Below are 24227 nucleotides of genomic sequence, written 5' to 3'. Positions count from 1 at the left end.
CATTTTCACGTAAATATACGTCATGGAGATGAAGCTGGCTCAGGAGCTGAGCCAGCGACATCACCACCGGGTGACAGCTGTATGTTACAGCTGGCACCCTAAGGTATCGGCCAGGACCGGAGCTAGCCTCCGATCGGACCGATTAACCCCTCACATGCTGCGTTCAATAGAGATCGCAGCATGTGAGGAGTTTATAGCCACCGGCACCCCAGCAACGTGATCGCTGGGTTGCCGGTGGCTGCAAAGGCGATCGGAGGGCTAATGCTTACCTCCCGATCAGCCTGTAACGGAATCCTCTTATGCCCCGTCGTCGGCGGGGCCCAGGAGGCTTCCGGTAACATCGGCAAGATGGCGCCGGCTCAGCTTCCGGCTCAGAAGCTGAGCCGGCGTCATCAGCAGTGGGTGTCCGCTGTATGTTACAGCGGACACCCCGATCTATCGCCAGGAACCGGAGCTAGCTCCGATTCCTGGCATTAACCCCTTCGATGCAGCGATCCATTGTGATCGCTGCATCCTAGAGGTTTGTAGAAAATCGGCAGCCTTGCCATGCGATGGCAAGGCTGGCGACTGCTACCATGGCAACAGGAGCCCTAACAATGGACTCCTGTCTGCCATTACGTAAGCTGATTAGGCCCCGCCCAGAGGCGGAGCCTGATCGGCTTGCTGTCAGTGAACAACTGACAGTTCCAATACATTGCACTACATAGGTAGTGCAATGTATTAGAACATCAAACAAATAGTTGGACATTCAAGTCCCCTAGTGGGACTAAAGAAAAGTGTAAAAAAAAGTGTAAAAAAAGTAAAAATAAAAGTTGGAAAACATACAATAAAAGTTTCAAATAATAACACAAAACACAATCGCCCTTTTTCCCTTATAAGTCATTTATTATTGAAAAAAATAATAAAGCCATACATATTTGGTATCGCAGCGACCGTAACGACCTGAACTATAAAATTATTATGTTATTTATCCAGCGCAGTGAACGCCGTAAAAAAAAACCTCAAAAACACTGCCATAATTACTGTTTTTTTGGTCACTGTCTTCCAAAAATTGAAATAAAAAGTGATCAAAAAGTCGCATGTATCCAAAAATGGTACCGATAAAATCTATACCTCGTCTCGCAAAAAAAAACAAGCCCTCACACAGCTCCATTGATGAGAAAATGTAAAAGTTATGGCTCTCACAACTTGGCGACAGAAAAAATACATTCTCTTTCCAAAAGTAATTTTATTGTGCAAAAAGTTATAAAAAAGTTCTATAAATTTGGTATCGCCGGAATCGTACTGACCCGCAGAATAAAGGTAACATGTAGTTTATAACGTACGGTGAACGGTGTATGTAAAAAAAAAAGTGGCACAAGCTAGGCATGACATTTGACACTGAATTGGCATATCTAGGGAAACTATTTAATTTGTACCTTCCGCAGCGCAATCATTTATGGAAAAGATACGTGGGGTGAAAATGCTCACTACACCTCTTAATAAATGCCTTGAGGGGTGCAGTTTCCAAAATGGGGTCACTTCTCAGGGGTTTCTTTTATTATTTCACATCAAAGCCTCTGCAATTGTGAACCAATACTTTATAAGTCGCCAAATTAGGCCTCAATTTTACATGGTACTCTTTCACTCCTGAGCCCTGTCGAATGTCCAGGCAAAAGATTAGGGCCACATGTAGGGTGATTCTAAAACAGGGAAACACCGCATAATAATTGAGAGCTGTCTTGTTATGGTGGCACAAGCTGGGCACCACATATTGGCGTATCTAAGGAAAAATTCCCATTTTCATTCTCCCACATCGTGTGCACACGAATTTCTGCAAAACACCTGTGGGGTTAACATGCTCACTACACCCCTAGGTGAATACCTTGAGGGTGTTGTTTCCAAAATGGGGTCACTTCTGGGGGGGATCCACTGTTTTGGTCCCACATGGACTTTGCAAATGCAACATAGCGACCAGAAACCAAATGCAGTAAAATCTGTACACCAAAAGCAAATGGCGCTCCTTCCCTTCTGAGCCCTGCCGTGTGCCCAAACAGCATTTTACGACCACGTGTGGGGTATTGCCGTACTCCAGAGAAGTTGCTTTACAAGCGTTGGGGTTCTTTTTTTCCTTTATTTGTTGAGAAAATTAAAAATTTGGAGCTAAAGCTACGTCTTATTGAAGAAAAAGGATTTTTTTTATTTTCACTGCCCAATTCTAATAAAATCTATGAAACACCTGTGGGGGCAAAATGCTCACTACACCCCTAGATGGATTCCTCAAGGGGTGTAGTTTTCTCAATGGAGTCACTTTTTTGGTGTTTTCACTGTTTTGGTCCCTCAGGGGCTTTGCAAATGCGACATGGCCGCCGCAAACCATTCCTGCTAAATTTGAGCTCCAAAAGCCAAATGGCGCTCTTTCCCTTCTAAGCTCCGCCGTGTGTCCAAACATCCGTTTATAACCACATATGGGGTATTGTTTTACTCGGGAGAAATTGCTTTACAAATGTTGTGGTGCTTTTTCTCCTTTAGTCCTCGTGGAAATTAGAAAAAATTAGCTAAACCTACATAATCTTTGAAAGAATGACGATTTTTATTTTCACGGCCTACTTCCAATAATTTCTGCAAAAAACCTGCGGGGTCAAAATGCTCACTATACCCCTAGATAATTTCCTCAAGGGGTGTAGTTTCCAAAATGGGGTCACTTTTGGTGGATTTCCACTGTTTTGGCACCGAAAGAGCCCTTGAAACCTGACATGGAGCCTAAAATATTTTCTAATAAAAAGGAGGCCCAAAATCCACTGGGTGCTCCTTTGCTTCTGAGGCCGGTGCTTCAGTCCATTACCACACTAGGACCACATGTGGGATATTTCTAAAAACTGCAGAATCTGGGCAATAAATATTGAGTTGCGTTTCTCTGGTAAAAACTTCTGTGTTACAAAAAAAATAGAATAAAAATGAATTTCTGCAAAAAAAAATGAAATTTGAAAATTTCACCTCTACGTTGCTTTAATTCCTGTGAAACGTTTAAAGGGTTAAGAAACTTTCTAAATGCTGTTTTGAATACTTTGAGGGGTGAAGATTTTAAAATGGGGTGACTTTTTGGCGGTTTCTAATATATAAGGCCCTAAAAGCCGCTTCACAACTGAACTGGCCCCTGTAAAAATAGCCTTTTGAAATTTTCTTGAAAATGTGAGAAATTGCTGCTAAAGTTCTAAGCCTTGTGATGTCATAGAACAATAAAAGGATGTTCAAAAAACGATGCCAATCTAAAGTAGACATATGGGGGATGTTAATTAGCAACAATTTTGTGTGGTATAACTGCCTGTCTTACAAGCAGATACATTTACATTTAGAAAAATGCAAATTTTTGCAATTTTTCACCAAATTTTGGTGTTTTTCACTGGTAAATATTGAATTTATCGACCACATTTTTCCACTATCATAAAGTCCAATGTGTCACGAGAAAACAATCTCAGAATCACTTTGATAGGTAAAAGCGTTCCGGAGTTATTACCACATAAAGTGAAATATGTCAGATTTGAAAAAATGGGTCTGGTCCTGAAGGCCAAAATGAGCTTGGTCCTGAAGGGGTTAAAGGTAGAGCTTCACTGCAAAATATCAAGTATAAACAATGTTGATGGCCCCCCACACTACACTCGGCTTTGTGGATTCATTTTGATTAATACAAGTGTGATCTGAAAAGGGGAATATAGGACAGAACGTGTTCACAGTGAATATGCAGTTTCGCACCATCTAACCTACATTATAAAATAGTGTTTAACCCTTTCCCGCATTTTCACTTTCGTTTTTTCTCCTCGCCTTCCAAAAGCAATAACTTTTTTTATTTTTCCATCAGTATTGCCGGATGAGGGCTTGCTTTTTTGCAGGACGAGTTGTCGATTTTCACGGCACCATTTATTGTACCCTATAATGTAGTGGGAAGCTGAGAAAAAAATTCTTTGTGGTGTGGAATAGGAAAAAAAACAGCGATTCCTCAATCTTTTGGGGGGTTTTGTTTTTTCAGTGTGGTAAAAACGGCATTGACTTCAATGAAGAACGGCTCAAATTACATTTCAAAGAAGTGCACTTCTTTGCCGAGGCAGTCATTTTACGCGTCGTCGTTTGACAGCTGTCAAACGACGACGCGTAAATAACAGGTCGTCGGCACAGTACGTCGGCAAACCCATTAAAATGAATTGGCAGATGTTTGCCGACATATTGTAGCCGTATTTTCAGGCGTAAATCGAGGCATAATACACCTCGTTTACGCCTGAAAATAGGTCGTGTGAACCCAGCCTTTGAGTGATTTTTAGCTTTATGCTAATTACTTTCTTAATGCCAAAGTGGGCGTGTTTTTACTTTCGACCAAGTGGGCGTTGTACAGAGGAGTGTATGACGCTGACCAATCAGCGTCATACACTCCTCTCCATTCATTTACACAGCAGCATCGCGTTCTTACTAGAACACGATGTGCAGCCACATACACAGACATGAACGTTAATCAAGTGTCCTGATAATGAATATACATTACCTCCAGACTGGACGTCGTGTATTCCGAATCCTGACACTTCTGAATCTTGTCTGTGAGATTCCAGCAAGCCACGCGTAATCTCACGAGACTACGATGTAAACGAGATTTTGTTTCCCTAGTTGGAAATCTCACAGAAAAGATTCAGAAGTGTCAGGATTCTGAATACACACGACGTCCAGGCTGGAGGTCATGTATATTCATTATCAGGACACTCGATTAACGTTAATGTCTGTGTACGTGGCAGCACATCGTGTTCTAGTAAGAACGCGATGCTGCTGTGTAAATGAATGGAGAGAAGTGCATGAAGCTGATTGGTCAGCGTCATACACTCCCCTGTACAACGCCCACTTGGTCTAAAGTAAAAATACGCCCACTTGGGCATTAAGCAACTCATTATCATAAATCTAAAATCGCTAATAAAGTGGTAAAAATAGATCGTTTTTTAAATAAAAAGCACTGGGGTCACCTATATTACAGCACCCATCTCCTTATATAGGAGATAGGGCACTTATAATGTGGTGACAGAGCCTCTTTAACGTTACTGAAGTGTTTAGACAGTGAATAGACATTCCTTCCAGCCAGGACGGGATGTCGATTCACAATCCCGGCACTTCGGTAACGTTTGTGTGGTACTTACAGCAGAGCAAGCGTAATCTCGCGAGATCACGCTGTAAAATGACAGGTTACAGCGAGATTACGCTTTGCTCTGCTGTAAGTACCAAACAAACGTTAACGAAGTGTCGGGATTGTGAATTGACATACCGTCCTGTCTGGAAGGAATGTCTATTCGCGGTCTAAACACTTCAGTGACGTGAATGTGTCAGTATAAAGACAGCACATACTGATCTAGCAGGATCCCTATGCATTGAGTAAATGAATGGAGAGAAGTGTATGACGCGGATTGGTCACTGATTGATCAGCGTCATACACTCCTCTGGACCAAGTGGGCGTTGTACAAAGTAAAAACACGCCCAGTTGGGCATTAAGAAAGTAATTAGCATAAAGCTAAAATCGCTCCAAACGTGGTAAAAATAGATAGCAGTGCTTTTTATTTAGAAAAACTGTCACCTACATTATAGCGCCCATCTCCTTATGTAGAAGATTGTCACCACACTATAAGTGGCCTGAGTCTCTTTAATTCCATATGCAACGTTTCAGCTCCGTGTGAGCCTTTCTCAATACTGAGCTGAAACGTTGCATGTGGAATTAAACAGTATCACTATTTATTTGTTAGTGCTGCCTCATTTTCTATTTAGTTTTGTTACATTGGAGGGTCATTGGACTGCAGCCCACACCAAATTTGTCCGTCCAGTGCTGTTGATCTCGGTTTGTAAGTTATGAATTTAGATGTGATGGATAACCAGTGGATTCTGCGTATCAGACATGCAGGACCCGCTGACACTGAACCCGTCAGTCCCGCGGAACTGACTGATTCAGTTCTTAGCGCACAATAAAGCTGCTCTGAATACAGAATAGCTGTATCTCAAAAAGTTGAAATAATTTTTTTATAAAAACTAAAATTTGAAAAAGTTGCACAAAACACACAACACAGATTGACCTGTTATTAAAGAAATAAAAAAAAGCTTTCAAAAATGGTGTACATAGCCTTTAATCTCAAGATAATAATTCAAATTGCACGGTTTTGTAAAACCAGACAAGCAAAAGAATAAATAATCTGTCCGGAAACAGAAGCTAAAAACCAAATGCCATGGTGAAGGTAATAATCCCTTGTGTGTTACCACATCCTGCCTGAAACTTTAGATAGAAGTCATCAGCTTAAATTTTCAAATGTATTATGGTCACATTCACCTACCGTAGTTCATCTGTATTGTACATTTTGTCTTCTAAACTGTTGTATAGTAGACCGTTCCAAATAAATCTTCCTGAACTTCTCAATATAATATTATATATATATATGGGCAGACAAGCGTTACAGAACGCTCGTTGCCGATAATCGCCCTGTGTAAACAGGGAAACGCTCAGATGAGCGAGCAAACACTCGATCATCTGCTGGTCTTATAGTTTTAAAAAAGTGAGATATTATTGTGGTCGGCAGCACATCTCCATGTGTAAACAATAAATAATGTATGGGAACGAGCGATCAGATGTCTCGTTGATCGGCGTTCACTGCATCGGCCACTTATCGGCCGGTGTAAAATAATAAAAATACAACTCATTCCATCATCAGTTACCAAGGACATATCCCGGACGACTTCTGTTAAAGGGAACCGGTCACCAGCATTTCACGTATTGAACATTACTTATCCCTCACTGGCCGCTGCTATCAAAAGTTCATTACCGTTATCTCCTCTCTTAAACTCCTCATCTGACTGTAAATAACGGTCTGCAAACATTTTGCGCCTTTTATCGTAATAATCCGATGTCCCTTTGTGCGCACATACCAGAAGAGGATATCAATGCACAAGCGCGGGATTTTGTGTGCTGGGGGGAGGCGAGGAGCTGTCAATCAAAAGTAAGGAGGCGGGGAAAACTCGGAAAGACTTGAGGAATGAAGATTTGACTCTTTTCAAACGAAGATTTGACTCTTATGCTCATTTGCATACGGTGTGGGAACACTAAAAACTGAATACTAAAGCTACAGAGCCGACTAAGGCTATGTTCACACGGGGTATTTTGCCGAGTTTTTGGACGCGGAAACCGCGTCGCAAAACTCGGCAGAAACGGCCCGAGAACGCCTCCCATTGATTTCAATGGGAGGCGTCGGCGTCTTTTTCCCGCGAGCAGTAAAACTGCCTCGCGGGAAAAAGAAGCGACATGCCCTATCTTCGGGCGCTTCCGCCTCCGACCTCCCATTGACTTCAATGGGAGGCAGGAGAAAGCGTATATCTCGCTGTTTTATGCCCGCGGCGCTCAATGGCCGCGGGCGAAAAACGGCGCGATAATTGCCGCGAAAATCGGCGTGCAGGGAGAGGAATATCTGCCTCAAAGTTCCAAACGGAATTTTGAGGCAGATATTCCTCCCCCAAAATACTCAGTGTGAACATAGCCTAAGAAGACAATTATAGGTTATATAGAAATGAGTTTTCACCCACTACCACCAGGTATTGCTGGTTTAATAGGTGAAATGCTGGTGACAGGTTCCCTTTAAATCACCCCTATGTCTCGATACCTAAGCTCAGAGGCTCCCAAGAAAGATGCAAGGACAGCAACTACTGGAGCTCAGAAATGCAGCACTGAAGAAAACATTATGATAGCGTCTGAATCACAACAAGTGATTTCTTCACCAAGGTTCTGGAAAAAGGAAGACACAACTTCTCACTTTAAACACCCTCCTCCCTCCCCTAATTCAATATTTATATTACTTACCATTCCGAAGAACAGCAATCTAAGGAACTAAGGCTATGTTCACACTGAGTTTTTTGCAGGCGGAATTTCTGCCTCAAAATTCCGTTTGGACGTTTGAGGTAGATTTTCCTCTCCCTGCACGCCGATTTTCGCCGCGTTTTTCGCCTGCGGCCATTGAGCGCCGCGGGCATAAAACGCCGCAAAATACGCTTTCTCTGTCTCCCCTTGATGTCAATGGGAGGTCAGAGGCGTAAACGCCCGAAGATAGGGCATGTCCCTTCTTTCTTACCAGTTGCGGGGAAAAAAAAAACACCTCCGCCTCCCATTGAAATCAATGGGAGGCATTTTCGGGCCGTTTTTGACGTTTTGCGACGCGGTTTCCACGTCAAAAAAACACATAGCCTTAGTATTCTGGGAAGGTACGGTTACAAAATTGAAAACCACAAGTTTTTTTCCTTCTTCTTTAAGTGACAGCCTTACATTATGAGGGAAAGCAGATTTCATCAACCCTAAATGCCCATGTCTAAAGGCTCTTTCCCACTGGCTGATGAACGGGCGAATGAGCGCACTTTTGAACGCCCACAAATGAGCAAATGCTTGTTCTCCGGTTGAACACAATTTTTTGGTGGGCATAAAAATTACTGTCTGTTTGCGTCACATTTCCCCCCCGTAAACAGGGATGTGCTGCCGACAATAATAAATAAAAAGCTATATGTGCCCAAACAACCGCACTAACTAACGAATGTTCGGTCACATACAGTACCATTGACTGCTTCATGTAAATGATCGACACACACATACAAAGTTCTGGTTAGAAGGGGTAACATGGACTGATCTATGTACACCTTAGCAACCAGTTTTTAAGTTTGCTCCAAAAGGAAAAACAAAAACACAATTTTGCACCTTCAGCCAGTATGCAGACCTATGTGCCTTCATGTTTACAGCTTACAAAACGGAATGTATCACCTATATATTTTTCTAATCTGTGTATTTTTTGATTGTAGGATTTTTTTTATTCTATTTATGTACCTGATTATGGGGCAGCCATCTTTCCTGAACTGTTAACAGCATTCAGATATGCTTTTCAGCAGCCACATGGACCATAGGAACCTGTAAATAGGAGAAGCATTGACTTCTATAGGAGAGTTTTCTAGGCATACTCTGTGACCTGTGTAGAGGTCATTGTGCAGGAGGGGTTAGGAGGGGAGCTGTGACCATCACCTATTGCCAGTGGTGGACTATGTGTGATCTATATATTGGAGTTACCTTTCATTGTAATTTTGCCTGTGCTAGTGAGAGGACTGCTGGGAAGTGATCTCTACAGAACAGGAAGTGCCAGTCTATTGGGAGGCTCAGTGGCCAGAGTGAAAACTGCAAGATTTTAGGATTAGTTTTTTTTTATAGATAAATCACATAGAAATTAATAAATTTAAAAAAAACTTGATTTAAAAATAGGTGATTTTATGATGATACATTCCCTCTAACTAAAAAAGGGATCTAGTAGATTTAAAAAAAAAAAAAAAACGTTTCTAAATCATAGAACTTAACAAGCATTCATGTGGGTTTTTTTTGGGTGTTTTTTTTTTTTAAATTGTTGGAATAGTATTGCTCAGAATAAATTGCAGGCAGGTTCACTTTAAATGACAGTTGCATTCATTTCTGTGTAGGCCTATAATGGATGTGGTAACTGAATGCAGAGCTTACAATATGGGGAGCAAATGCGCTGAGTCTGCGTGCCTCAGCCCAATAAACCTGCTCCCACACATCTCGCACTCATGAAAGCGTTTCTTTCTGCTGCTCACTTACAAAGAGAGAGACCCTTCACCCCAGATGAGTCAGCAGTAATCTCATGTCAGTGTCTGCTCCACCCACCAAATTTCACTTCTCAGCCGCAGATAACAAAAGCATTCATTATAAAAGGGAAATTATCCCAAACATTTATTGCTTATGCAAACGATATGGAAAAGTATTACTATATATTAGTCATATAGTCAGACATTTAGCCGGCTAGCACATCAGGAAGAGATGCAGAGAGTACAACCAAAATTATGGAAACGCCGCACTTCAAGGATGTTCACACAGCTTTTTAGCCTCAAACAAATGAAAAGTACATTTAAAAAATTTTTTTTACAGATCAAGTAGAAGAAAAGAATTCGGGATCATCAACAAAATAAAATATTAATACGTCGTTGTGCTTCCTCTGGTTTTAGGACGGCCTGAATTCTGAGGTACGGACGTCACTAATGATAAACAACATTCTACATCAAGCTGGTCTCAACTTGCTCAAAGAGCGGTTGACAGATCAGATTTGCAGGATTGGGCCTGGTCATAGACCATTTTTATTTTAATTGCCATTATAAATATTCAATCGGATTAAGATCAGGACTGTTTGATGGCCAAGACATTAAGTTGATATCCCTTTCCTGAAGAAAAGCTTTAACGCTCTTTGATCTGAGGCGAGATGCATGATCATCAAGTGTCCAACATTTCTATGTACATCTGTGCATTGACTGTTGAGGTAATGATCGCCATCTCCCCTGTTGCTTTACCGGACATGCAACCTATATCATAAAGGAATGGAGAAATGCGATGGTTTTCTTCGGGCAGTCATCTTTATAGGTTTCATTACAATGGCACCAGACAACCGTTCCAGCATCATCGCCTTGGCCAATGCAGATTCGGGATTCATTGCTAAATATTACTTTCAGCCACACTCCATGATGGTTTCTCTTTTGCCCACTTTTTTTAACGTGGTTCTTTAGCAGTTCATGTGTTAGCGCTGCTTTTAGTTTCGCATATGTTGGTCCACTTTTATGCCACCGATTCCTTACAGTTCTGTTACAAACATGCACTCCTATTTCTGCCTGTTTTATGCGTTTTCTATTTTCAAGGTTTATTACTTTTAGTTTTCTATCCTAAGGCTGGGGCTATACAGAAGACTTTTTGTATTGAACGATAAATAGCTGTCTGTAGGAATGCATTATGCGAGCACCAATTAGGTCACTACAAAAAAAAAACACTGTTATAAATAGGAACACATTGAATAGCTTGAAAATCGCTACAGAATTGTGTGTAGCTCTAAAATCCCAGCATGTAGCAATTAAAAATCAAATCATGGAGGATTTAATAAAAAAAAAAAAACACGCACGCACACACGTATGAACAAAGTCTTGGATCCTCTGATTTTCGGTCTCATTTATTAATGAGGTAATGTTCCACTCCATATAAAAAGGGTGTTTTGGGCAGCAAAGGAATTCCGTGCAGAAATTTCACAGCATTTACAGTAGCAGCAAAAGTGGATAAGATTTAGACAAACGGAAACCAACTGCAATGGAAGCATTACCATTGAAAATCAGATGTGAACGAAGCCTTAAAAGGGGTTGTGCCAACTGGACAAAGCCTTCTTTAATAGAAGCCATCCCTAAAGTAAGAGGTCACCATACCTTAGGAGAAAAAAGGTTCAGATCACACACGATCTCACACGATCTCACACACACACTTTATTTTCCTCCGTTTACAGGTGTTATTTTTTTTGTATTTGGTTCAGTTGAAGTAAAATTTCTCAAGAAAATGAACGCTTGACTGGAGCCTTTATACACTTATACGGTGGCAGGAAGTTTCGTTGTGAGACTCTTCACATCTGCGTGCTCACGAGGCAGATCTAATCCTGTCCCAGGCTCAGCCATATTGCGGCTTATAAATCAGGAAGTAAACCCACGTTATTAGAGAACTTACACTTCCCACTTATGTACCAAAGAATCATCATTGTAACTTCCTTCCAGAGTCTGATCTTTATACAGCTCAACACTTTTTTTAGATGTTACATTTGCTGAACTATTTAGCAAGAATTCATAGCAGAACTAAGGCCTCATGCACACGACCGTAGTGTTTTTCTGGTCCGCAAATTCCAGGACCGTGTTCCGTGAAATGTCCTCCGCAGTTCATCCGTATGTCATCCGCAAAATGCGGATAAAAAAAAAAAGCCTAGGTAAAACAGGACGACGACAAAACGAATTCCCGGTCGTCGCCTAGCAACACTTCCGCAAACTGCAGTTGACACACGGAGGTGTACCCGCATTTTCCACGGGCCCATTGACTTCTATTGGCATGTCCGAATCGAATTTGCGGCCCGTAATAAGACATGTCCTGAGTTTGTGCGGCACGGATTTGCGGACTTGCGGGGACCCGTGAAAACACGGATAGTGTGTATGGGCCCATAGAAATGAATGGGTCCGCAATTCCCCAGTGGATTTTCGGGGGAATTGCGGACGCAAAAACCCGTTCGTGTGCATGGGGCCTTACTGTACGTGAAATACGAATATGTCCTGCATGGAAATGTTCTCTACAGTACATTGCCCTGAATTGCCTTTTTCATAGTTCAAAAGCAGTTCTCCAAGCCTACGAGGGTCTATGAGAAGCCCATATCCATTTTCTTTCTGTTGCAGATGGGAATTGTCAACTGTTCAGAATAGGATGTGACTAAGGCTTCATTCAGACGAACGGGAATTATGTCCGTGCAACGCGCGTGATTTTCACGCGCGTCACACGGACCTATATTAGTCTATGGGGCCGTGCGGACATGTGCGTGATTTTTACTCAGCGTGAGTCCGCTGAAAAAAAGTCACGACATGTCCGTTCTTTCGGCATTTTGCGTGAATCACGCACCCATTGAAGTCAATGGGTGCGTGAAAACCATGCACGCCACACGGAAGCACTTCTGTGCGAACTGCGTAATTCGCGCAACAGCTGTCAAAAGGATGAATGTAAACAGAAAAGGACCACGTGCTTTTCTGTTTACAAACAGCCAAATGGAGTGTCATAATGATGGCGGCTGCGCGAAAAGCACGCAACCGCGCATCATATGCTGCTGCCCCACGGAGCTGTTTAGTGTTTTTTGCGTGCGCAAAAATGCCACGCTAGTGTGAACCCAGCCTAAAGCAGTATTTTTCCCCTTCAGAAAAAACGGACAGTGATGGGGCCACAAAGCAGCTTGTGTTCTCATGGTTGCTTCTAGTTATAAGAAAAGGGTCACAGCAATCATGGAACCTGTGGTTCAGGAAAGCATCTACGTCTAAGGCCCTGTTCACAATACATTTTTTCCTAACGTTTAGCTGTGTCCATGTTGTAAGGCCTCATGCACACGACCGTAGTGGTGTGCACAGGCCGTGATTTGCGGCTTGGATGGCCACGGAGTGTCACTTGCGGCTGGCCGCAAATAACGGGCTGTGCACATTGCCGCGTGCATTAATTTCAACGAGTAATGCACAGACCATAGAAACCACGGTCGTCTGCATGGGCCCATTGAAATGAATGGGGCCGCAATTCACTCGCAGATTTGTGGTTGAATTGCGGCCGCAAAAATACGTTTGTGTGCATGGGGCCTGTCTGTATAGCGCAAAGAAACAAAAAAGCTAGTAGACTATGCTATTCCAGTAAAAAGACGTATACTGAATGGCATCCATCACAGGCCTTATTTAAACTGATATGTCACAAGCTTTTCATGACATATCTGTTAAATGGATGCCATTCTAGCGATGGATGCGTTAAACGGATGCCTAACTGCGGCATCCTTCACCCACAGACTATAATGGCCATCGTTTAACAGATAGGTCATGAACTCTCAGGACGTGTTTATTAAACAAATTGTAATATAGCCTATGGGTGACGGATGCCACGGTTACAGCCTACGTATAACGTATATGTCGGGAGCTTTTCCCAGCATTAAACCTAGGCAAAAAAAAAAAAAGGGGATATCTGAATGGGGTCTTAATGTTAAAACTACAATCATGCAGCTGTTCTTACACACAAAGTTAAGCAAAATAAAAAGAGAATTAGATCATGTTCCGCTTGAGTTTACTGCCTTCCAGACAACTTCTTAGAATTACATTCGAGAAACCTGCTTAGTCAGCGATCACACTCATCATGTCTATAGGTCTGCACAGAGCAGGAAATATTTTGACTGCACCCTGGGTAAACAGCATCTTGTCTCTTAGGGCATATTACACGAACGTGTAATACGTCCGTGCAACGCAAGTGATTTTCACGCGCCTCGCACGGACCTAAGTTAGTCTATGGGGCCGTGCAAACAGTCAGTGATTTTCACGCAGCGTGTGTCCGCTGCGTGAAACGCACGACACGTCCTATATTTGTGCGTTGTTCACGCATCACGCACCCATTGAAATCAATGGGTGCGTGAAAATCACGCGCACCACATGGAAGCACTTCCGTGTGACGCGCATGATTCGCGCAACAGCAGTCAAAACTATACAAACAGTGTCATAATGATGGCGGCTGCGCATCATATGGTGAGGACACACGGAGCTGTTAAGTGCCTTTTGCGCGGGCAAAACACCACGTTTTTTGCGCGCGCAAACCGCACACGCTCGTGTAAATCCGGCCTTAAAGCGTGTGGACGCTTAAGGCTGGGTTCACACTGAGTTTTTAAGTACTTGAACCTGCAAGCAACTGTGTCTACTTAGATTTTTATATCAGAAAATTGAAGAGTGTTTTGTGTCAACAGATGCTCTCTAAACAGGTACGGCGTGTTTGCAAAGCGACTGCCGGTTCAATGTCCCCTGGGTGCTCGGTCTCAAGCAGTAAAGCTTTCGATTCTACTGCTGAAATCCAATGAATTATTTCCAGTTCTCACTTGGCATTATACACTACAGCAAAGCTTCTCGGTGTCCCCTGGTGTGATTCACAATCTGCTACAGTGTCTGCATATCAAGAAGTCCTTACAGTTGGGTACAATGTGTTTTGTGTTCCAATTTCTTTTTCTGCATCATAAATCTTACGCGAGGCTGAATTCTGTCCAAAGCAGAGAACCCCATTAAGTTATACAACCAAAAGTCCAATCACTATTTGTAATAAGGATTCCTTGACAATAAACTGATCACAAAGTGCCCCCTGCTGGCACCCCCAGCGATCAGATGTTAACGGTTACGAAAACCTGGCAGTAAGTGTTCAGTTTCCCTGCAGTGTCACCACAGGGGAAATTGAGAATTACACAGTGCTCATTTATAATCAGCGAGTTGCCTAAATGAAGCCCACGCACATGACCGTATTTTTCATCCGTAATTACAGACCCATTCGTTTCTGCCAGCTACTGACACCTTCCCGTATTTTTAGGGATGGGGGGGGGGGGGGGTCTGTGCCGTAGAAATGATAGAAAGTCCTTTTTTTGTCCGTAAGTACGGCCCAGACTCTCCATAGATGTCTATGGGCGCTTCTGTAATTACGGACAGCTACGGATTATCCTAGATTCCTACGTTTGTTTTTAGTGGATCCGTAAATACGGATGCATTACGGACCGTATTTACGGACACCCTTCCGTATACGCGCGTGATTTACGGATGACTATAAATGACTACGGATCCATATTTACGGACAGTATTTACGGTTGGATGAAAAATATGGTCGTGTGCATGGGGCCTAATGAAGAACAGGTCCTCCAGAGCGAGAGAGGCTTCCTGTAGCTGCTCTCCACTCTCACCAAGAGACGAGGATACTGGACAGCGCTCCCCAGTCTTTGACGAATACAACCCCATTTAAAGAGGCTCTGTCACCAGATTTTGCAACCCCTATCTGCTATTGCAGCAGATAGGCGCTGCAATGTAGATTACAGTAACGTTTTTATTTTTAAAAAACGAGCATTTTTGGCCAAGTTATGACCATTTTTGTATTTATGCAAATGAGGCTTGCAAAAGTACAACTGGGCGTGTTGAAAAGTAAAAGTACAACTGGGCGTGTATTATGTGCGTACATCGGGGCGTGTTTACTACTTTTACTAGCTGGGCGTTCTGATGAGAAGTATCATCCACTTCTCTTCAGAACGCCCAGCTTCTGGCATTGCAGACACAGCCGTGTTCTCGAGAGATCACGCTGTGACGTCACTTCCCCAGGTCCTGCATCGTGTCGGACGAGCGAGGACACATCGGCACCAGAGGCTACAGTTGATTCTGCAGCAGCATCGGCGTTTGCAGGTAAATCAATGTAGCTACTTACCTGCAAACGCTGATGCTGCTGCAGAATCAACTGTAGCCTCTGGTGCCGATGTGGCCGACACGATGCAGGACCTGTGAGTGACGTCACAGATCTGCACTGCCAGAAGCTGGGCGTTCTGAAGAGAAGTGGATGATACTTCTCGTCAGAACGCCCAGCTAGTAAAAGTAGTAAAAACGCCCCGATGTACGCACATAATACACGCCCAGTTGTACTTTTGCAAGCCTCATTTGCATAAATACAAAAATGGCTATAACTTGGCCAAAAATGCTCGTTTTTTAAAAATAAAAACGTTACTGTAATCTACATTGCAGCGCCGATCTGCTGCAATAGCAGATAGGGATTGCAAAATCTGGTGACAGAGCCTCTTTAAGTCTAATGGACCGCTATCAATATTTAGTTTTGGACATCTTCGAAGTTAGAGATCTTCTAGTTAAAAGCCAAAACTATATGTCTCCATTATATCAGGTGTATTATAATGACACCTTTTAGTTGATCTATCAAATTTTTGGACGTTCTCATTTTAGATGTTTATATTTGTATTTATTTATTTCCCATTGCTTATAGAACGCCAACATATTCCACAGCTGTGTGCAGATGGTCATCACTTTATACAACAGTAAATTATATTTACAATATGTGGAATAAAATAACCTTTCCCAGCTGCCAACAGCCAATCAAAGTGGACAACCTCCTTTCATCCACAACAAAATACTGTTGACTGCCAGTATAGTTAGGTTCCAGGTTTAGGAATACAGATGTAGAACAGCTTTCTGCATGTCGAGACACAAACCGTTTTGAAGAAATTAAAGTGTAGCTAAACTTTTGACAAACTTCTGACATGTCATAGTGACATGTCAGAAGTTTGGATTGGTGGGGGTCCGAGCACTGAGACCCCTACCAATCGCTAGAACGAAGCAGCTAAAGTGCTCGTGTGAGCGCTCAGCCGCTACGTGTCTGTTCGGCTTTTTCCGGAAATAAACTTATCGTGTACGGATAGTCTATGAGCCTGTACTCAGATACATCGGCTTTCCGGAAAAAGCCAACAGACACGAAGCGGCTGAGCGCTCACATGAGCACTTTAGCTGCTTCGTTCTAGCGATTGTTGGGGGTCTCAGTGCTCGGACCCCAACCAATCCAAACTTCTGACATGTCACTATGACACGTCAGAAGTTTGTCAAAGGTTTAGCTACACTTTAAGCAAAGAACATAGGTCTTAAATTCCTCCCGATCCCTTCCATTTTCAGCTGGCAGAAGAGAAGGCGAAGCTTAGTGTTCCGGTCTCCTATTGTAGACAGATCAGTGAGGGAGGCTCCTTCTGCAGCCAGTTGTCCTACATGGAAATGGCTGATCTCCTGGGACATACAGAATGCTTTATATATTTCTCAGACTCGACTGAAATAGGAGACAGGGTAGGATCAAAAGGAAGAAGGATATCGCTCGACGGAACCCATTGGCATTCATGGGTTCTGTCAGAGTGTCGGGGGTTTTACTGGAAACAATAGTGCAGCACGCTGCACTTTTTCCGGTATTTTCGCCGTATCTGTGACAGAGGCACCAATGCAAATGTGAACCTGCCCTTACTAGTTTTAATAAACATAGATATTACACCAAGTTTTTGTAAACATGGCTATTATGTGTTCCTAAACATGGCTAACAAACAAATCACCACATCTTCGGTTTTACAACAATGGACTTTCAATACAAATCTATGATCTGTTTCTTATGCGCTAAAAGTTTATGTACATACCACAGATGGGTAATCCCCCCAAAAAAAGCTAGGTTGGCACAACATAAGGAGATATGAATGGGAAATTTTTGTACATTCTAATTGTATTTACTAGAAAAAAAACAAGAAAAAAAAACTTAAGAACCAAGTACAAGGTGCTTTTCATGCTAAAAGGCAGCACATCACAATGTCATGTGTTGAAATAAAAGGTTCCTTGAAGCAAAGCTTGCGGTGAAACCGGTATATCAGTATTGGTTTTCACACAACTAAAAGGAAGTGGGTCACTCTTAATAGTGCGCGATTATCACATATCACCTATGCTCTTTGTGGCGTCTGTGCCAACTGGTTCATTGCTTTATCAGCATGTTGCATACTTTACAAGAGTGTCTAGACAGGGCAATGAAAAACTTAAAGTGCAATTTTAACAAGGTATTGGAGTTTTCTTTCTTGAATCTAATTAAAGTGAACCACCACTATTAATAAGCCTTTGCTATATAGTTAGAGTCTCCAAGTCCAGCATCTTTGCAATATACCTCCTTAGCCTTTCAAATAATTTTCAGTCAATTTGTAAAATGTATGAAATAAATTTGACTGGAAACCATCAACAAGAAGATTAACTTCTGTTGATGGTTCTCAATATCTTATCAAATGTCTCTAATATACTTTTGGGTATTCATGTTTTAATGAGCCAAGTGGCAGTGGGTACTTATGCGTTGTTGAGACTTGCTGCCCTGGGTATTCATATGTTAATGTGCCAGATTGCAAAGGGTATATAGGTGATAATGAGCTAATGAGACCAACAGCCAATTCATAGTAGCACACCCCTGTGCACTAAAAATAGTAACAAAACCCATAGATCGGATAAAATATAAAAAAAATAAAATGGTCTAATAAGAGACACCACCCAGCAGCTAATCTGTTTGCTGATGGATTACAGCAGGCGTCTCAAACTCGGCCAAGTAAGTGGGCCACATATAGAAAAAATTAGAAGTTGACGGGCCGCATTTCAACAATCCAGTTGTCCAGTTTAAGTATCGCTAAATGCAGTCCGGCGGCTCAGTTAGCAGCGTTTGGCAGACACACACGTCATTCCCTCTGTGGAAACTGCCACAGTGCCCTCTGTGGAAACTGCCCATATATGGACAGTGTGTCAGGGTCTTCCCCAGAGCGGACTCTGGGCAGAGCGCTAGTATAGGCTCCGCTCCGGGATTTATTAAAATCAGACAGGTGTTACTTTATGTGGTAATAAAACTTTGGAATGCTTTTACCTATCCAAGCGATTCTGAGATTATTTTCTCGTGACATACAGTACTTTATGTTAGTGAAAAAGTTTGGTAGACAAATTAAATATTTGTGACATTTTCAAGAAAATTACAAGAGGCTATTTTTTCAGGGACCAGTTCAGAGGACCTTAGATATTAGAAAGTCCCCATAAATCACCCCATTTTAAAAACCGCACCCCTCAAAGTATTCCAAACAGCATTATTTTTTTTGTGAAAATTCATTTGTAATACGTTTTTTTTCCTGTAACACAGGTTTTACCAGAGAATGCAACTCAATATTTATTGCCCAGATTCTGCAATTTTTAGAAATATCCCACATGTGGCCCTAGTGTTGTAATGGACTGAAGCAAGGGCGTCAGAAGCAAAAGAACACCTAGTGGATTTTGGGACCTCCTTTTTTTTTTTAGAAAATATTTTAGGCACCAGGTTTGAAGAGATCTTGTGGTGCCAAAATCGCATTTTGACCCCACAGGTTTTTTGCAAAATTTATTTTAATTAGTCTGTGAAGATGAAAATTGTTTTGTCTGGAAAAGATGCGGCCGGCTATGTTTCCCCTGTGGTGGCAACTGAAATGTAGTATTACATGCGGCATTTAAAAAAAAAAATTCTGTCCATGTGAAACATGGACAGGTAGGATCTGCCAAAGCGAGAGCTGCTAATTGTTAACGTCTCTCCGTTCAGGCTAAGCAGGCAGAGGTCACACTAAATATTTTTTAGCAGAGTAAAAACGCTCCACTTTTTTAAGTAGTATTTTTAGCCACGTAAGAGTAGATCATTGGCAGTAATTATTCCGGTTAGTTCACACTTTAGAGCAATTGCTGTGGTCACACTGCAGACTGGACTGACCACAGAATTTAAAGTGAATTCATACTCTATAGTCAAATGCAATTTTTTTGTGAATTTGTGGCAAAACCCTCAATTTGACCGTGTTTACAGAAGGGCGTATGTTACAAAAAAAATTATTATACCAGGTTTTTTTTTGCCGCAATCAACATAAATTGCAGCAAAAAAGTTGCAATTTAGGTCAATTTATGAAAATCACAAAAAAAAAAAGTGTTCCTCTTAAACACCCTCCTGTCTGGTACAAACGCTCACTGTCTCCGGACCTGGTGAGGTTCAACAGCGCAGAAGCCCCTCCATGTTTTTCTCCCATAATTACCGTGTGGACAAAAAAAAACATAACAGAACACACACTAAAACGGCTGTACTTCCCAGTAAAACGCATATGATTTTGCCATACTTTTTTTGTCTGTTGCCTGCTGGCACAAGAGAATACATCCTAGATGGTTGTTAAATAGAAGAATTAGATTATCATTAATCTTTCTTTTTTGGAAAATTTTGTGTCTGAACTGTGAATAGGTCATAACCAGTATCCATAACAGTTTCTCGGCCCCCACAGTCAACGCAATGTTGCATTCTTTTTTTAAATCAGATAATTTTTTATTAAAGTTTCAAAAGTAAACAGTACAAAACATTACAGTCAAACCCCGTCCCCATCAGGAAATACAAAATTACAAGGTATATGAGGTATAGCATGTTGCAATTGTCAGGTATATCAATCACATAACACAAGGTATATGAGATACATCAGAAATCATCGGGTAAGCCAAGCACCCCCACTCCAGTATATTGCTATACAGATATATTCCTCTCCAATTCCCCCCTTCTCCTTACCCCACAGCTATATGTGCAAACCGTATACAGAACATATTATAACCCCTATAAAGAGGTCCTACACAGTGTTTATGGTGCATATTCCGTTAGGCATAACCATGGTCCCCATATGGAATCAAATTATATTTTTTCCCGCTTTACATAAACAGCCTTTTCTAGTACCATCATTTTATTCACTTTCGCTACGAATTCGCGCCTAGTCGGCGGGGCACTCTGTATCCAGTGTAATGCAATGAGCTTTCTCGCTATGTATAGTAGCCTTGCAATAGCTAGACCCTCCGGGATAGGGGACGAGATATTCGCCATACACCCCAAAACGCACTCCATAGGAGTCCCTTGAAGCAGAGGCCCATAAGCATCTTGGATCAGCTTCAGTACCTCTGTCCAATACGTGAGTAGCTGTGGACATGAACACAACATATGTATATGATCGGCCCCATCTTCCGCACACCTGGGGCAAGTCGAGTCACTCCGCACCCCAATTTGAAAGAGAAATTTAGGAGTCTTATACACTCTATGGATAATATACAATTGAGATAGGCGCCCAGCCTCACGAAGAGAGACCTTCGGAACTGCTTCCATGATATCTGCCCATTGCTCTTCAGATATGGGACCCAGCAATGGTGCATTCTAATGTAATGCACGTCCACATTTGTAACACAATCACATAACATTACCTTGCTGTTTTCTGATTTCAGTATTAGAATATCCTGTCACAGAGTGATATCCAGTCACATAAATTGTATAAACCGTATAAAAAAGGTGGCTGCCTAGAAATATTACATCTGCCTGTTTTAGGGACTACAGCGGCTCTTCATGTTAGTGACAAAAAGCCCCTTGCGATGTTCTAGTAACAATAAGTATCCGTTAATAAGAATGTTTTTTAGATAGGGTATGGATGTTTTGCTGGAGACGTCAAAGACGTAGAGAAACACAAACGTTAAAGAAAATGCATATGGACATCAAAGACAGGGAAGTATCCCTGGCGGACTCTGCCAAGCCACTTATTATGTGGGCGACCATACATTTGAATGGTCAGCAAGTTACCTGGCAAAAAGAGCTTATCGTCAGGGTTTCAGTATCCGAATTATACAAAAAAAAAAAAAAAAGTTAAAAAGGTTATTCCCATCTCAGACATTTATGGCACGTCCATATGCCATGAATGTCTGGTAGGTGCCGTTTTGGGACCCGTACCTATATTGAACCTCATCCAACCTGGTGAGCAAGATGGTAATAACCCTTTAACCCTTTCACGCCGCAGCCATTTTTCGGATTTTCACTTTTGTTTTTTCCTCCCCATCTTCCAAAAGCCATAACTCTTATTTTTCCATCAATATTGGCGTATGAGGGCTTGTTTTTTGCGGGACGAGTTGTAGATTTTCTCAGCACCATTTTTTGTACCATATAATGTAGTGGGAAACGAGAAAAAATATATATGTGAGGTGGAATAGGAAAAAAACAGCGATTCCTTGGGTGGTTTTGTTTTTACAGCGTTCACCGTACGGTAAAAACGGCATGTTAACTTTATTCTGCTGGTCAATACGATTACAGCGATACCAAATTGATATAGTTTTCTTTGTTTTACTACTTTTACAAGGAAAAAACTGATTGTTAAAAATAAAATTTGAGTTGTCGCCACATTCTGAGAGTCAAAGTTTTTATTTTTCTGTCGATTTAGCCGTGTGAGGGCTTATTTTTTGCGGGGCGAGCTGCAGTTTATATTGGTACCATTTTGGGGTACGTGAGACTTTTTGATCACTTTTTATTTCATTTTTTGTGGGAGATGAAGGGACCAAAAAACAGCAATTCTGATGTTTTACATTTTTTTACAGCGTTCACCGTGCAAACTAAATAATGATATATTGTAATAGTTCAGACTTTTACGGGTGCGTCGATATCAGTTATGTTAGCTTTTTAATTTTTTTACATTGTGCTTGAGGGAAAATGGGAAAAGGTGTTTCTTATTGAGCTTTTAATTTTTTTATTTGTTGAAAAAAAACAACTTCATTTTACGGGTTTATACTTTTTTTACTTGTCCCCCTATGGGACTTTAACCAGCAAGGCAGAGCTTCATAGGTGTACAAAGATGGCGGACCTGGGGGACTTAGGCCCCCAGGCAGCCGTGCCAACTAACGGCTCCCCCCGATCTCGCCGCGGGGGGGACGTTGGAGCGTTACAGTGGGTCGCCCCCCTGTTTTTAGTAATTTAAATGCCGCGAGTTAACGGATTAAACAAGTGGGATCACGCTCGAACGGGATCCCGTTCGTTACCCGGAAGCGTCGGCTGTAACACACAGCCGACACACTCGCTCTATGGAGCGGTCTCAGCCCGTGAGCCCGCTCCATATTCCCCCACCCGGCGTGCGCCGTATATATACGGCGGATGTCGGGAAGGGGTTAATACTGGGTTCCTTTGAAAAATCCGGTACAGATAAGAGCCAGGTTATCAAGGCTCCATGTACTATAGTTTTCTTGAGTTGGATGGTATGTCAATCAATTCAATAAAAAAGGAGAAATCGCAAACTTGAAAACTTGTCACCTGTTTAATTTCTGAAGAAAAAAAGCCAATATTTCACCTTTTTATGTCATTTAAAGGGGTTGTCCGAGATAAAATGACTGTGTTAATGCTTGTAGTTTATTAATGTAAATACATTTGAAATATACTTACATTTTCCAAATTGGCCCCGTTTTCAGATGCTGCCGTACTTGACAGGTGTCTTCACTCTCTGTTCGCTGTATTGAAATTGAATTATTTTCGGGTATACGACACGTCACTTGTGATGTGCCGTGTATGGGCTGTTCTGCTGTACAGCTTATAACACGCATGCGCAGTCCCCTGCTGTTCTCGCGATCCCCCGCTGTTCTAGAGATAACAGCAGGGACTGCGCAAGCGCGTTGAGCAGTACAGCAGAACCACCCATACACGGCACGTCAACACAGTGGCCAGAGAGTGACGTCACCCGTCAAGTACTCCACAGCAGCATCTGGAAACGGGGCCAATTTGGGAAATATAAGTATATTACAATTGTATTTACAGTAATAAAATTACAAGCATCAACACAGTAATTTTATCTCGGACAACCCCTTTAAAGAGGCTCTGTCACCACATTATAAGTGCCCTATCTCCTATATAAGGAGATCGGCGCTATAATGTAGGTGACAGTAATGCTTTTTATTTAAAAAAAACAATCTATTTTTACCACTTTATTAGTGATTTTAGATTTATGCTAATGAGTTGCTTAATGCCCAAGTGGGCGTGTCTGACCAATCAGCATCATGCACTCCTCTCCCTTCATTTACACAGCAGCATCGTGTTCTTACTAGAACACGATGTGCTGCCACATACACAGACATTAACGTTAATCAAGTGTCCTGACAATGAATATACATTACCTCCAGCCTGGACGTCATGTGTATTCAGTATCCTGACACTTCTGAATCTTTTCTGTGAGATTCCAGCAAGCCACGCGTAATCCTGCGAGATTACGATGTAAACGAGATTTCGTTTCCCTTGCTGGAAATCTCACAGAAAAGATTCAGAAGTGTCAGGATTCTGAATACACACGACGTCCAGGCTGGAGGTCATGTATATTCATTATCAGGACACTTGATTAACGTAATGTCTGTGTATGTGGCAGCACATCGTGTTCTAGTAAGAACACGATGCTGCTGTGTAAATGAATGGAGAAGAGTGCATGACGCTGATTGGTCAGCGTCATACA

The 24227-nt window shown here is 42.0% G+C and overlaps 1 protein-coding gene across 17 annotated transcripts in view; it reads right to left on the bottom strand.

The window, feature by feature from the left end:
- The window catches only part of NCOR2 (nuclear receptor corepressor 2), a 429457-nt gene that overhangs the window by 364898 nt on the left and 40332 nt on the right, over positions 1-24227 (bottom strand). Inside the window, exon 1 of one of the 17 annotated variants that reach the window (XM_075833594.1) lies at positions 23174-23335. The exons of the other annotated variants lie outside the window; for them this stretch is intronic. The gene's annotated coding sequence lies outside the window, so the exon portion shown is untranslated. Of the gene's footprint in view, positions 1-23173; positions 23336-24227 lie in introns of those variants that run through there. 17 annotated transcript variants of the gene reach the window in all.

Source organism: Rhinoderma darwinii, chromosome 1, assembly GCF_050947455.1.
Source record: "Rhinoderma darwinii isolate aRhiDar2 chromosome 1, aRhiDar2.hap1, whole genome shotgun sequence".
NCBI classification, from domain to species: Eukaryota; Metazoa; Chordata; class Amphibia; order Anura; family Rhinodermatidae; genus Rhinoderma; species Rhinoderma darwinii.
This window is presented reverse-complemented; position numbering and strand designations above follow the sequence as displayed.